The following is a 14,036-nucleotide window of genomic DNA, read 5'->3' as shown; positions in this document are numbered from 1 at the left end:
AGCAATAAAACACTTGTTCTGCTTGGATGCATTAGGTTTAATGATGTTATTGATTCTCAGGGTTTAAAGTGGCAGGGGTCAAATCATCAAACTTCCCTGGGAAAAGCTAGTACGTGTGCAACTGTTGTAGTCTCTCCAGATGTGCCTTGATGATGCATGTCACGCCAGCAACCCCTGTCTTTGATAGACATGTTGCTTTGATGTGTTTATTCATGGGTGGAAACATATAGTAAGAGAAGATTTCTTGAATAAGTCTTGAATCACAGTTGTCACAGATTTAACAACTGCTGGAAGCCTTGATTTTGTTCACAATGTCTGAAAAGACCATCTTGACCTCGAAGTTTCAGGTTCAGTTCATTTAGAATTGAAAAAGCGCCAGCAAGATATGACAATTAACAGCAATTTCTTCTCAGGAAACACATTTGCAAGTGGTGACTGCTTCTCCAGGAGAAAAGAGTGTTTTTTCCTCACCGTGTACATGTGGCTGACCACCTTACCTTTTGACAGCCTTCTGACAGCAGAATGAAAAAGAAGATGCGTGTGATGCGCACACAGGGTCTCAAAAAGATGGTTGTTGAGAGCACTGCCTTTGATGAAGTTGACAATTTTGACAATGCCTTTCATTACCAATTCTATCTCAGGTGGCATTCCTTTTGATGCCAGTACTTTATAACGAATAAAGAAATTATTGTCTTGGGTTGTTGCATTCTTAGTGCTTTTAAAACTGTTGTTTTTCCATTTTATGTAAGCCACGATATCGCTCTTTATGGCTATGTGGTTAATCTAGTCTACCTGTAAGTTGGCGTGCTTTCATACATGCAGCGTTTAGTCCTTGTGAATCAATGCTTGGTGCATTTTCTCTTTAGTGCAGTTCAATTAGGCAGGCGAGAACACAGTAATCACATTCAGGTCTAGACATAAATAATCGTTTTGTAGTTCAGTCTGATTCAAATAGAACTCTAGTGCAGTTCGTTTGCAAAGAGGAAGCAATTCAGACCTGAACAGATCCAACTGCATGAAGTGAACCAGACATGCCATGTATTTTGGATTGATGGTGACATTTTTCTGTAGAAATGCGATATGTTCTGGAGAATTGGACTGATGAACAAAGAGAAAATAAATCCTGGATCTCTATGCACAACATGTTTCAGTTATTTATATAATTATATAATTGTCTACCTTTTTCTGCCACCATGTTTGTGACCAATGAATGAACAAGTTTTATAGACTGACTATAGCTTTATAGTTTTACAGAATGTGAGAAAACAAACCAAATCAAGTAGCAAATGAACCCAAGGTATCAATTTCACTCCCTAAATGGACTAATAGGTGTTAACACACTGTTCAGTTCAATTAAATTCAATTTTATTTGTTTTAACAATGGACATTGTCACAAAGCAGCTTTACAGAAATAAGTGGATTCACAAAAAATATATTGTAAATATGTGAATTTATCCCTAATGAGCAAGCCAGAGGTGATGGTGGCAAGGAAAAACTCCCTGAGACAATATGTGGAAGAAACCTTGAGAGGAACCAGGCTCAAAAGGGAACCCATCCTCATCTGGGTGCAACGGATAGTGCAATAATAAATAAATCCCTTCCATTATTGTGTACTATATGGACAAATAGTGCAATTGTGCAACCGATAAATTCACCACAGTTTTTGCAAGAAGTCCGGTTGCTTAAAATCTATACACTGTCCACTGATGGAGTCCTGAGTAAGAAGGTGCTCGTGCCAACTGCAGCCCCAAGCCACTACAGCAATCCCAGTCCCAAGCCATTACAGTACAGCTCCCCATATGTGATCCCCAAGCCATCTCCACAGCCCCTAAGTGGCACCACCCCCAGCAATCCAAATGGTTCTTCAGACCGTCATGTAGGGCCACCCCCCAGCAGCAGCGAGCGAACTCAACCGATGAGAACTCCAACCAGAAGTAGGGCATCAGGATGGGTCAGGCAGGTCTGGGAAGCAGAAGGAGTCAGGATCACTGGCATCTCAGAAGTAGCATGTGTAGCTCGACAGAGAGTGAGGGAGAGAGAGAGATGGAGAGATCTGTTTGCCTGTTGTCTTGGAGGTCCATGTCAAGCTGCAAAGAAGATCCTTATCAATTCTCTTTGCCAAGTATACCACACATGAGCAACAATCTAGTGAATGCAGTGCTCTCATCCAACTGAATAGCAAAATCTTGGCTTGGCTGCCTGAAATTTGGATATTAGCTGATTCCAGTTGATTAGCTGGAATCCGTTTTAGCTTTTGAGTAGCCTTTTCATCCAGGAATGTAATCACAATTTCGAGTGCTGCAGATAATATATGTATTTTTTCTGTAACTGTATGGATCACTTTTTCTTTTGCAATGTGATATGCAACTTTACATGATGCTAAATGCAATTTTTTTAGTGTGTGATATGATAGAACACTTCAATTGACATCTGGATTTTAAAAAATGTGTTATTTGTCAGTTCACATGAAGCATTGTTAAAGCATCTTGATTACTTGATTAGCATTGGAATGGTTAAGAAATACAAACCTCAAATTAATTAATTAAAAATTTTATTTTATTTTATTTTATTGTTTCTGTCTTATCATTGCTGTCTTCTCTTGCATGTCTTTCTGCTTGTTCACAAGGATGGCCAACATTTTCCACACGTTATCTGTGGAAGCATTGGAATAGTCTCTCTTTTTCTTTAAAATATCTTTTTCTTTAATTTACAATATCCAACAAGTTAAACATTTTAACAGCAGCAGCTCGGCTAAGCACACAGTAACTTCTGCAGCAATGTCATATGTATTAGATAACTCAAAGCCTGCATAGTACAAGGTCATGTGCAGATTAATTTTGTGTTTACATCTGCGATATCATATCAGCAGAAACATATTTGTGATGTTAAAAATTGGTTGATCTTTGTTCTCTGCTACCCATTTAAAAAAACTGTTCATCACTTATTTCTGATATCATAACCCAATCTCCCAAACATCTCATCTCAAACAACTATCCATATGAGTTGGATCTTAAACTACAAATAGAAATTTGCAATAATTAGACTGCCAGAAACTGATATGACACAGGATTTATAATAAGCAAAGACAGTTAGATTCCACACCAACAAATTAATGAGAAATGTCAAGACTGTTGAAAACATTTTTTTGGTTTCATTTTACAAAGTGTTAATATAATGTACATTCTCAATTACACCAAAGTTAATTTTTCTCCCATATACACACATTTGATTTACTTTGTTTCCAAGTGTCAGGCAAATGCCATGAATCATATACAGTGTATTACAGATAGGAGTTACGTATGCCATGATGTGAAATGCTATGGCTCCTCTATATCTTTTTGTTTTCATCTTTATTTTGCTGGCTTTGTCAAACCAACTTATTTTGCTGTGTTGATGTTTTACCATTTCTAATTTTACTGTGTCAAATGAATACATATCAATGATTGTGTTTTCATTCACCCATGAAATGAAGGCATACATTATTTTCTGGATGAGGTTGCCTATCCTCCCACAAGAGCTCTTACCATTCTGAGGTTGATTTTGCATCATGTGAAATTCTGACTGGTCTCTCAGACTCAGGGACACTGAAAATGGACAGAATGCTGAAAGTCTATTTTCTCTCCCTTTCTTTGAGGTCAGCAAGGTTTGTACTTACTCTGCCAAAGAGCCTTTGTCCAGCTGGTGGAAACAACCCAATTTTGTACTGTCTGTCATTATAGGTAGATGTCACAGGATGACCTCTGTCATCTCGCACTCCAAGCTTAAGCTGCAGAGTACAGACATGGAAAAAAAAAAATCCTGCCAAATGTACAATCATCATATATGACTCACATCTTTCTTTTCCAAGAAAGTAAGAAAGTTGGCCATCTCACAAACAGATGCATTTGCTGTTTATGCATTACTCAAACAAGGGATAAACTAGAAGACTACTAGATTTATATAGAATTATATGGAAGACTAAGCCGCATACAGAAAATATCTAAATATTTGAACATACTAAAAAATTCAGTATCGCAAGGCTAAAGACTTCCTAGGGTGAAGTCAGAGAGAACAATATGTAGTTAGTGTCCAGGTTTTCTGTTTCATGTTGAATCGGTTAGCGTTGTTGCGCAGTAGTGCTGTTAGTGTTGCTGCAGACAGTTTCAGATCGTAGCACTTCTGTTGGTTGGAGATTTTTGGTTTGCAGACTCAACGTAGCAGTGATGTCTCTGACAAGTTCTGATAAGTTGCTGCATTCAGCAACTGTGCCACTATATTGTACATTATATGGCCAAAAGTATGTGGATACCTGACCATAACACCTATATGATGCTCTTTCCCAAACTGTTGCAACAAAGTTAGAAAGACACAATTGTCTAGAATGTCTTTGTATGCTGTAGCATTAAGAGTTTCCTTCACTGGAACTAAGGTGCCCAAATTTGTTCCAGCATGACAATGCCTCTGGGCATAAAATGATGTCCTTAAAGACATGATTTACCAAGGTTAGTAAGGAAGAACTCAAATGACTTGCACTGAACACTGACCTATACCCACTGAACACCTTTGCGATTCATTGGAATGCCAGTTTCACACTAGGCCTCCTCACCCAACAACAGTGCCCAAGCACTTATGGCTGAATGAGCAAAAATCTCCATAGTCACATTCCAAACTCCAATGAAAAGCCTTCCCAGAAGAGTGGAGGTTATTCTAACAGTAAAGGGGGAACAAATCATTTGTTGAATGGGATGCTTAATACTCAGGTATCCACATACTTTTGGCCACTTAGTGTAGGTTTACCTGATAAAATAGCCAATGGAGGCAGATACAATGATGTACCTACTAAACTGAGTGTATGATACATACTGTTTTACATAGTTTATTTATTTATTTTTATCAAGACTCTCCATTTGAGCTATATATTTTTGATGCTCTCACAATCTTTCCTTCTCAACATACATTATATTTTGACAACACCATCTGCTTTTGTTTAGTTCTCAGTTCCATTTCTGTCCTCGTCCTTCTGTTGACTAATTTCCTGATTGTGTTCACCAGAGTCTAGTTTCCCTTAATTGGTTTGTCTGTTTATATGCTTCTCTGTGTAATTCTGTGCAAAGTCTACTAAGTGCCAAAGTCTTACATACAACAGTTCATTCCAGTCCACTAATTTAGCTGCTAAAGCGGCTTTTCAAGAGTGCCTATATTTACTATAACCACACTAGGACGTTTCACTGTGTGTGTCACTCCACTCACCTGTGTTCGCCACGTAAAAATCCACTTCCTAGTTCAAAACCATTACTACAGTAGTGGTAGCTACATCATCAGCAGACATGGCAAAGAGTATGTTTTAGGAATATAACTTTAGACTTAAAATATGAAAACTCAAAAGATGAATCAGCTTTAACAGGAATGTACAAATCAATGAGAGCTATGTGACCATTGTGCTCTAAAGTGAGAGTTGCTTCTTCAGGATCTATTTTCATAATAAACAGAACAACTGGCCATATTGTGTTCGAAATGTCACTTACTCGATATGAATTTCTTGTTTATAGAACTGTTGTATAACAGCAATATCACACTCACAATCATGTGGTTATGATGAATATCGACACAACTGTGATTTCCTATGGCAGAATCACAGCTGTGTCTCTATTCAGTATAATCGCACTATTTCTTGTGTGATATTGCTTTATTATACTGCAAGGAATCATTACTGGCCTTTGCCTGTTTTGACTTTGGGTCTTAGGATCTTAGAATCATAGTAAAATTTGTTTTGTTTTGTTTATGACCTTTTGCCTATTCTTGACTATGATTGTGGATTTTTTAAAACTATTTTATCCAAGCATCCATGCTCGTGGCAGACTTTACAGACTATAGTCATGAGTAAATATGTGCTCAATAATGAAACAAAAATAAGACCAAACTTGTGCATCTTCCAGAGTTTAAGGTCAATTTAGAAATGCATACTTACCCTCCTCATCAAAGCCAAAAACAAAAATCCCAATTCATAAAATGACCCAGAATGGAGTCAGTAAAATTCATTCTCCACAAAAAGTGATGGAAAGAAAGTAGTCAAGGATTCCAACCACAGTACTTCAATATACTAATATAGTATGTATAAGTCTGGGGATCCAATATTTTTAGAGGGCACTGTGTAATAACCGCAATAACTTTATCCTCATCTAATGGTCAAGTGATATATTGCTATCAGCACACATTACTTTTATATAGACATTTGTTCTTTTTTTTTTCTTTCCTTTTTTCATTCTCATTAAAGCAGAGGTCATTAAGGTTCAGCTGACCCAGACTGTCTGGGACCCGGACTGCCATACTTTGCTCCTCTCTAATATAAGCTATAATCATTCAGTAAAGTAACTGATAGGACCACATATTTACTTGGTTTGCTAGTCAAATTGAATATTTCTTTGGGCAGCTAAAATGTAATACCATGGCAACCAGCAGCACATGATGCCAGGACATTTGGACAGCACTTGTTTAAATGCTATTCCTTTACTGTTTTGGTGCATTATATATAATTCATTGTGCAGATGGTGTCTCAGTCATGTCAGTGAAGATAGAAAAAAGTTCAAATCTAGAAACCTTATTTGCTCCTCTAAGGAAACCCTTAGTGGTTCTATGTAGAACCCCACAACAGGGTGTTTCCCCATTAGAAATGCGTTCCAAATTAGAATATGTTTAGGAGAGTAAGAACATTTATCCACACAAAGAACCCACTGAAGAGTTTTAATTTATGAAGAAAGAACATCCATCCATTTTCTTTACCTCTTATCCTACACAGGGTTGCAGGGGAGCCTGGAGCCTATCCCAGGGAACTTGGGGCACAAGGCCGGGGAAATCATGGGCGGGGTGCCAATCCATTGCAGGGCACAATCGCACACACATTCACACGCTATGGACAATTTGCCTACAATCAGCCTATAACGCATGTCTTTGGACCCAGAAACTGGAGTACCCAGAGGAAATCCCCGAAGCACGGGATGAACATGCAAACTCTGCGCACACAGGGTGGAGGCAGGACTCAAACCCCCAACCCCGGAGGTGCAAGGCAAATGTGCTAACCACTAAGCCCCCATGCCCCCCTGAAGAAAGAACATATTAAATATATCTTAATTGGATAGATGTGATGCAAGGTTTTGTAAGCTGAAGCCCCTATGCCTTGAGATTTATCATCAGAAGTTAATGCTCTTCTAAAGCAGTAATCATTAACCCTGTTTCTGGAGATTTACCTTTCCGTAGAATTCAGTTCCTAATTCGGCAAATCTAATCTGGCTAATCAAGCATATGGATTACCTGGAGCAGGTGTGTTTTATTAGGAGTGGAACTGAAATCTCTAGGACAGTAGATCTCCAAGAGAAGGGATGGTGATTACTGTTCTGAGAGGTGTATAATTTAATGCAGGACAAAGGCATGAACACTAATTAAATATATTTACTCATTTTTCTCCCACTTTAGTCTTGCCAATTCCTGCCCACTAACCAGTTACAGTACATACATCTTCTCTATGAATTTATTGTCACAGAACTGATCTAGAAATTATTGTCATTCTAAATTGAATGTGATACATTACTGTAAATTAGATCAGTTATATATATGGACCTAACTTCTTGGGCAGAATGGTGGCACAGCTCCAGGGTCTCTGGTTCTACTCTGAGCTCAGGTTACGCTCTGTGTGGAGTTTTGCATGTCATCGTCTGTGTTCTCAAGTAACCTTAGGTGTGAATGAGAGTGTGAATATGCATGTGCATGGGGTTCTGTGATGGACTTGCATCCATGGTTCCTGAGATAGCCTCTGGATCTAATAATAATAATAATAATAATAACACTGGATAATCTTGGAGTCAACTTTGTAACAGTGCAGCGTGTAGTTTTCCATAAATGTTACATTTTAATAAGTTATATTAAAAAAATTTCAATGCACACATTGTTATTATTATAACCAAAGACAATATACACAAACTAGTTATCAACTCTCATGTAAAGCATCAGACAGGAAAAATGCAAGGTTTTAATGTGTATTTTCACCATTGAATGAACAAAGTATTGTATTTTAGAGTCCATTTGCTAAATCTATCAGTCCCACTTATTTCCATCAGACCTCAAGGCATTTTGTACTGAAATTTGGGAATTCTCTTCATTTTTTTCCCCCTTTCACACCATAAGCCATCCTATCATCATTACTCTTTGCTATTGTTGCAGCGGGTTGTTATAGTTGCATAAATATCACTAACACACACAGACACACACACATACACTGAGGTGGCAATCTCTCCCACTCTCTGAGACCCTGACATGTCTCACTGTGTTGTCCTTATACACTCCCACCCTCTGTCACCCCGTAGAGCTGACAGATTCAATATAAACTGGAACTTTCCAATAATGGCCATATTACAAAAGAGAGTGAGAGAGAGTGCACAAGGGTAGTGTAATATATATATTAGGGATAGGGACAGAGTAGAGGGCATATAGAGTACACAGAGCCATATCCTGTATCTAGCATGGATGCATATATGAATATTTCGTTGTTGAAATCTAATTTGTGAACTGACCTCTAAGCGCTTTATCTTCATTATGACTGATGCTGGAAATCCAAGAAGCAGAATCTCAGGCACTTTCCTCCCCGGTGCCTGCTGTTTCATAGATTTCTTTCAGAATGGGAAATTTTGAAAAGGCAATGGTTATTCCTAATTTCCTGATTCCCAGCAGATTCACCTGTCATATCACAGAATGCATATTCAGGGAAAAAAGTTTAAGATCCATTCTATAAAAATAATAATGTGTTTAGCAAAAGATGTTTCATCTATCCTATCTATACTATCTATAAAGTTTATGATTTTTCTTTGACTTGGAAGATTTTTGAACTTGTCATTTCACTGGCAGTCATGAATCATTTTCCACCGCATATTTCACTCTTGGGTGACACTTCACAAATCAAACTTTTTTAATCACTGACACAATGATTGTTGCCTAGCAACAGGCTCAACTGGAGTGAGCTAGCATGGAGGTGTGAGCTGCAGCAGTGCAGAGATGCTGTGTTCTCCTGTAGATGTGTGAAATGACATGACCATGCTTTTTATCTCCTACTTAATGAGTTTGCTGTTTGGTTCATTTTTTAGCATTGACATTGGCACCCCAGGCCTCAATTTCAGCATGATCCTGTTTGAAAAGGGGATGCTGTGCCATAGACAGAGGGGCTTAAGATATCAATTGTATCCAGATCGCTTTATCTTGTCAGCTAATGTCTGACCTATTCACCAGACAGAGTGGGAGAGTTAGGGGTGGCACTGACAGGCAAGGGAGAACGGATGTTCCCTGTCAAAGCCCAAAATATGCCTCTTTGCAGAGAACATGCAGCCCTATAACATCAATTTGGGTTGGTGTTATTTGATTAATCTTGGTAGTTCAAAGTAGCATCCACAAGGACGCTAATACAAGGACAAATCTTTATTATTTATTTGTATCAGTAAGAAGTAACAAAGTCTTACAGGAGTACACTTCATTTTAATATTACCATGACTTAAAGCTAAAAGCAGCAACAACAACAATAATAATAATAATAATAATAATAATAATAATAATATTAATAATAATACCTTTTGAAGCCAGGGACCCTTTTAAATATAAAATGAACACCACAGACCCCCTCAGTACAGATGACCTTCATGAATATATTGAAGGTTCATTATTTAAGCGTACAATAATATTTGGCTATTTATTTGAGCTGAAGAGCTTTTTATTCCTGAGGTTTTCACCAACAGAACACACCAGCTCAAAGTTGACATTATTTATCAGCTTACTTGTTTTTTAAATTGAGGTTTGGATTAAACCTATTCGTGTGACCTGTAAAATAGGTTAATAACTATAAACCTTGATCATATATATATATATATATATATATATATATATATATATATATATATATATATATATATGTGTGTGTGTGTGTGTGTGTGTGTGTGTGTAAAATTTCAGTGATTTCCTCCATTGTAACATTTTTTCATCTCATATGTGCCACTGGCTTAAAGTACTGATCACTGTCTCTGCGCTGATCTCTGTCCCCTCACTATCATGTATACCTGATATTTCTTAAAGACTAGTCATCGACTTCACTGTGCACCATTAAAAGCCTCACTACTTGGCTAAATTTATAGATTTTCACTCTAGCTTTGTATAATTAATAATTAATTTCCATTACCTGTGCAGCTCCTCTATAATAGCCCTTTTCCCATTGTTTGACCTTAGATTTTAAATTTGCACTTGTTTTTTCTAACAGGTTTGTGTACATGTATGCTGCCTTCCTGAATTTTTTATTACAAGCATATTCTTTCATTCCACTGTTGACTTGTGTACTTGGAAGCACAAAATCATGCAAGGGTCGTCTTATGCCTGGGACAGTTATACCCCTCTCATCGATCACAAAAGGTGTTCCAATTTTTGGCTAGTCTTAAGCAATTATCTTCCCAGATTTTCTTGTTGTGTGGGGTGTGTAAAATCCAATGTTAACTCTTCCTGTTGTGTTTGTTCAGAAGAAAACAAACAATTTGATAGACTGTAGGTTCAGAAAGTCAGGATCATTTCTTGACGTTTGTGGATGTAACCTTAGAAGTGTGCAGTGTTTTATTCTGGACAAACCTTGTATGGGCTTGATGCCTGAAGGACAGAAATCTGTTAAATCTGTTATGATATTTGGGTTCTGTCATATTTTCGAAAGTGGTTAATATGGCCCAGGCATCAGTCTCTCTATTTAAACTGTACTAAAAAGTGGTGGGCTGAAAGCCCAAATCCTTGGCTCGATGACTGAAGGACAATCCAGGACAAAAATCTGTGAAATCTGTTATTTCTAGGTTCTCTTATATTTATTCCATTAGTTAGTACTGTATGCCCAACATTAGATATTAGAGAAGGACACTGCCAATAATAAAAAACCCAATGCTCTGCAAAGAATAAATATAATATTACCTAAGAAAACATTTTATTGTGGTAAAAAAATAAAAACTAAACTAAACTAAAATAAAATAAAATAAAAAAAGCCATGCCAGTAGGTGGATTAGAGTGTACAAATGTGTGTGTGCATGGTCCCATTCAGGGTGTATTCCCACCTCACACACAGTGTTCCTGCCACCCTGACCTATACAAAGCAGTTAATGATGACTATTAGTTCTGTTGTTTAAGTAAAAGGAATTTTATTCCAAGTTGTTTAGCCTGTTTAAATAGAGATAATACCATTAGCTCGCTGCACTTCTTCATGATGTTCTGTCACTGTCTGTAGTTTGAAGAGAAATATTAGTACACTTACCCTGTATCATTTTATCAGCTCTAATCTTCATGCCAGTTTGTAAAAATGACACCAGACATATGTACTTGCTTTGATACTGAGATGTCCATTATCTGTCTTAAATCCTATCTAAGCACAGAGACATTAACCAAATTTATATATGAGCATGTGTGGCTAGAAGATGCATTGTGTTGCCAGTGTTGTGTTCATTTTTTGATGCTCTACGTGTATGGCAGTGACTTAGGTCACCTCAACCATAAATTATTAGAGGTGCAATGAGAGGCAGTAGCATTCATCAACTTAATTAGAGTGTGGTACACACAGCACATTTAATGAGAGGAGCATGGAGATGGATCTCCTCTGTGAGAGCTGAACTACAGACAACCTGTGCTGAAGAATTTCTGTGATTCGAGAGGTTGGCATGGGCACATTAAGGGGGCATAAATTGATCATTTCAGGAGAGCACTATAGTAATTATGGAACACAGAACTTGTTAACTAAACAGAGGAAGAGGCAAAACAATGCTACTTGTGCTGAGCGCAGATGCCAGATACATGGAGAGGTCTGATAAATGGGCAAGACTGGAACATGCTATGGATGAATACCTGTGAAAGAAATGTTGCATGACTCAAAATCAAAAAAGCACATTAACAAACCAAAAACACAACAGCAAAATCAGAAACACTAAAGAAAAACCCAAAATTCAACAGCAAACCCAGAAAACATAACAGCAAAAACAGAACTACATCACATGGTCATTGTTAATTGGACACAGCATATGATTATCACAAGGAAAAAAGAATTCATTCTGTCAGTGCATCAAAAATTATTTAATGAGAAGTTTGTTAGGTTATTATAGTGAGGAGTAATTGTTGCTTCTGAATAACCGGGCATCTTTTAGACGTGTTTTCAGTGTTCGCATAATCATGTTAATGCAGTGCAAAATTGACAGCATATCTAAAATAACATCAAATGAATGCCATTGATTAAAAAAAATAAAACATGAATAAAAGCATCAGTGGATTGATTTAGGCTCATACTTCCTCTTACTGTAAATATCCTCCAGCTTTCCGCTGTCTCTAAGACTAATGCACGCTGTAGCCAATCAGCAAAGAGCATGCAATGTCCACTTTTGAGTTTTGAGTTGTTGTGTTTTTGGTTTTGCTGTCATGTTTCTGAATTTGCTGTTGCATTTTCTGATTTGCTACTGTAGTTTTGATTTGTTAATGTGTTTTGAACTTACGGACCATTGTACTTATTACTTTAGATGATAACAAAGTGCAATTTGAGGGGAAAAGCTCAATCAGTAAATAATGCAAGATGGCAGCAATTTTATGAAGACAAAATTCTTTTCCAAAATTCTATTCCAAAGAAATAAAAAGACATACAGTAAAAGAGAACTGACAGTACTAATTATTAATAAGAATGATGTACCTGTTCATCCCTAGATAACTGACACTGAACATCATTTTGTAAAGCACTACCTCCACCTCTGCATCTTCCTAGCTGACATGCTGATTATATTTAATCTTATCTTGTGCATAATTACACCTCCTAACCAGGGAGAGAAGACTTGTTCATGGCCTCTGGCTATGATGACTTGTTAGCTCAGTGTCATGACAGCGAGCGAGCTATGGAACAGACATTCATTTGTCATCTCTCTGCCATCTCCATGACGACGCTCTTGTCTGATGAAACTGACCTTTCCATTGAAATGCATATTGTGCCTTTACAGTCTAAATGAATGTCTGTCTAAATGCAGATCACTTTCATGTGGCACAGTGGAAATAGTTTGACTTTTGTTTAGGGCAATTAAAATTTGTTGTTACAGATTAGTGTATGTAAAAAAAAAAACAAATCCGCATGAGTCATAGAAAAAAAATAGAAAAAAGATTAAGCTGTAGGTTTAATACACATCAATATAAACCAAGTAGAAAAAGGGGATTAAGCTAACACTCGCTCACAATAAGCTTACCTTGTGTAATCAACACCAATGGTAGACTTTTTAAATCTTTAATTAATTACTTATTTTAGATAACACTTTTAAAGAGAAATCTCCAAAAGACAGAGATTTATTTTGCCCATTTTCCTTTGGCTGTCTGAACAAATTTTTTCTGCCTGTCCAAAACTATTTTTTTTAAATTGTCCCTGTTAGACTGCAGTCATACCACAGGTGTTTCCACAATATGTTAGACAGCTAACAGGGTATTACGTGATTTTCCTGCAGTCATCATCCACAGAGTCTAGACTGCCAAAGCTCCATTTATTAGACAGCCTAATACTCAGGGGTGTCTGGTGGACTCTTGTAAATGCAGTTAGCTGGCAACCTACAGTAAGTGGAGAACAGCATTCACCAGTGGAGTGCTGGCAGAAAGTGAATATTGTAATATTATAAATATTGGTATATTGTAATTATTCCACATACTTTATCACACAAAGCTGTATAGAACTTCATTGCTTAAGTAATAACCTAATTAATCTAATCCTTGTTCTAATGAATCTCAATATCAAAGTCATCTTTGTGATTTCATGAATAAAACAATAACAATGAGGAGAAAGAATTATTAATTCATAATTAATTAATTAATCTAACAATAATTTGGTAAACATAAAACTGCATACAAATTCTTAAGGAACTCAGTCTCCATCAAGAAGCTCAGAATGATTAATTAATCAATCATGTACAATTTACTACATTAAAATAAATTACTAAGATCCCATTAGAGTCTATGTAAGTGATTGCACATCCTTGCCGAGGGTTTTAAAG

The sequence above is a fragment of the Pangasianodon hypophthalmus genome, chromosome 23 (assembly GCF_027358585.1).
Source record: "Pangasianodon hypophthalmus isolate fPanHyp1 chromosome 23, fPanHyp1.pri, whole genome shotgun sequence".
NCBI classification, from domain to species: domain Eukaryota; kingdom Metazoa; phylum Chordata; class Actinopteri; order Siluriformes; family Pangasiidae; genus Pangasianodon; species Pangasianodon hypophthalmus.
Note: the sequence above shows the minus strand (reverse complement) of the source record.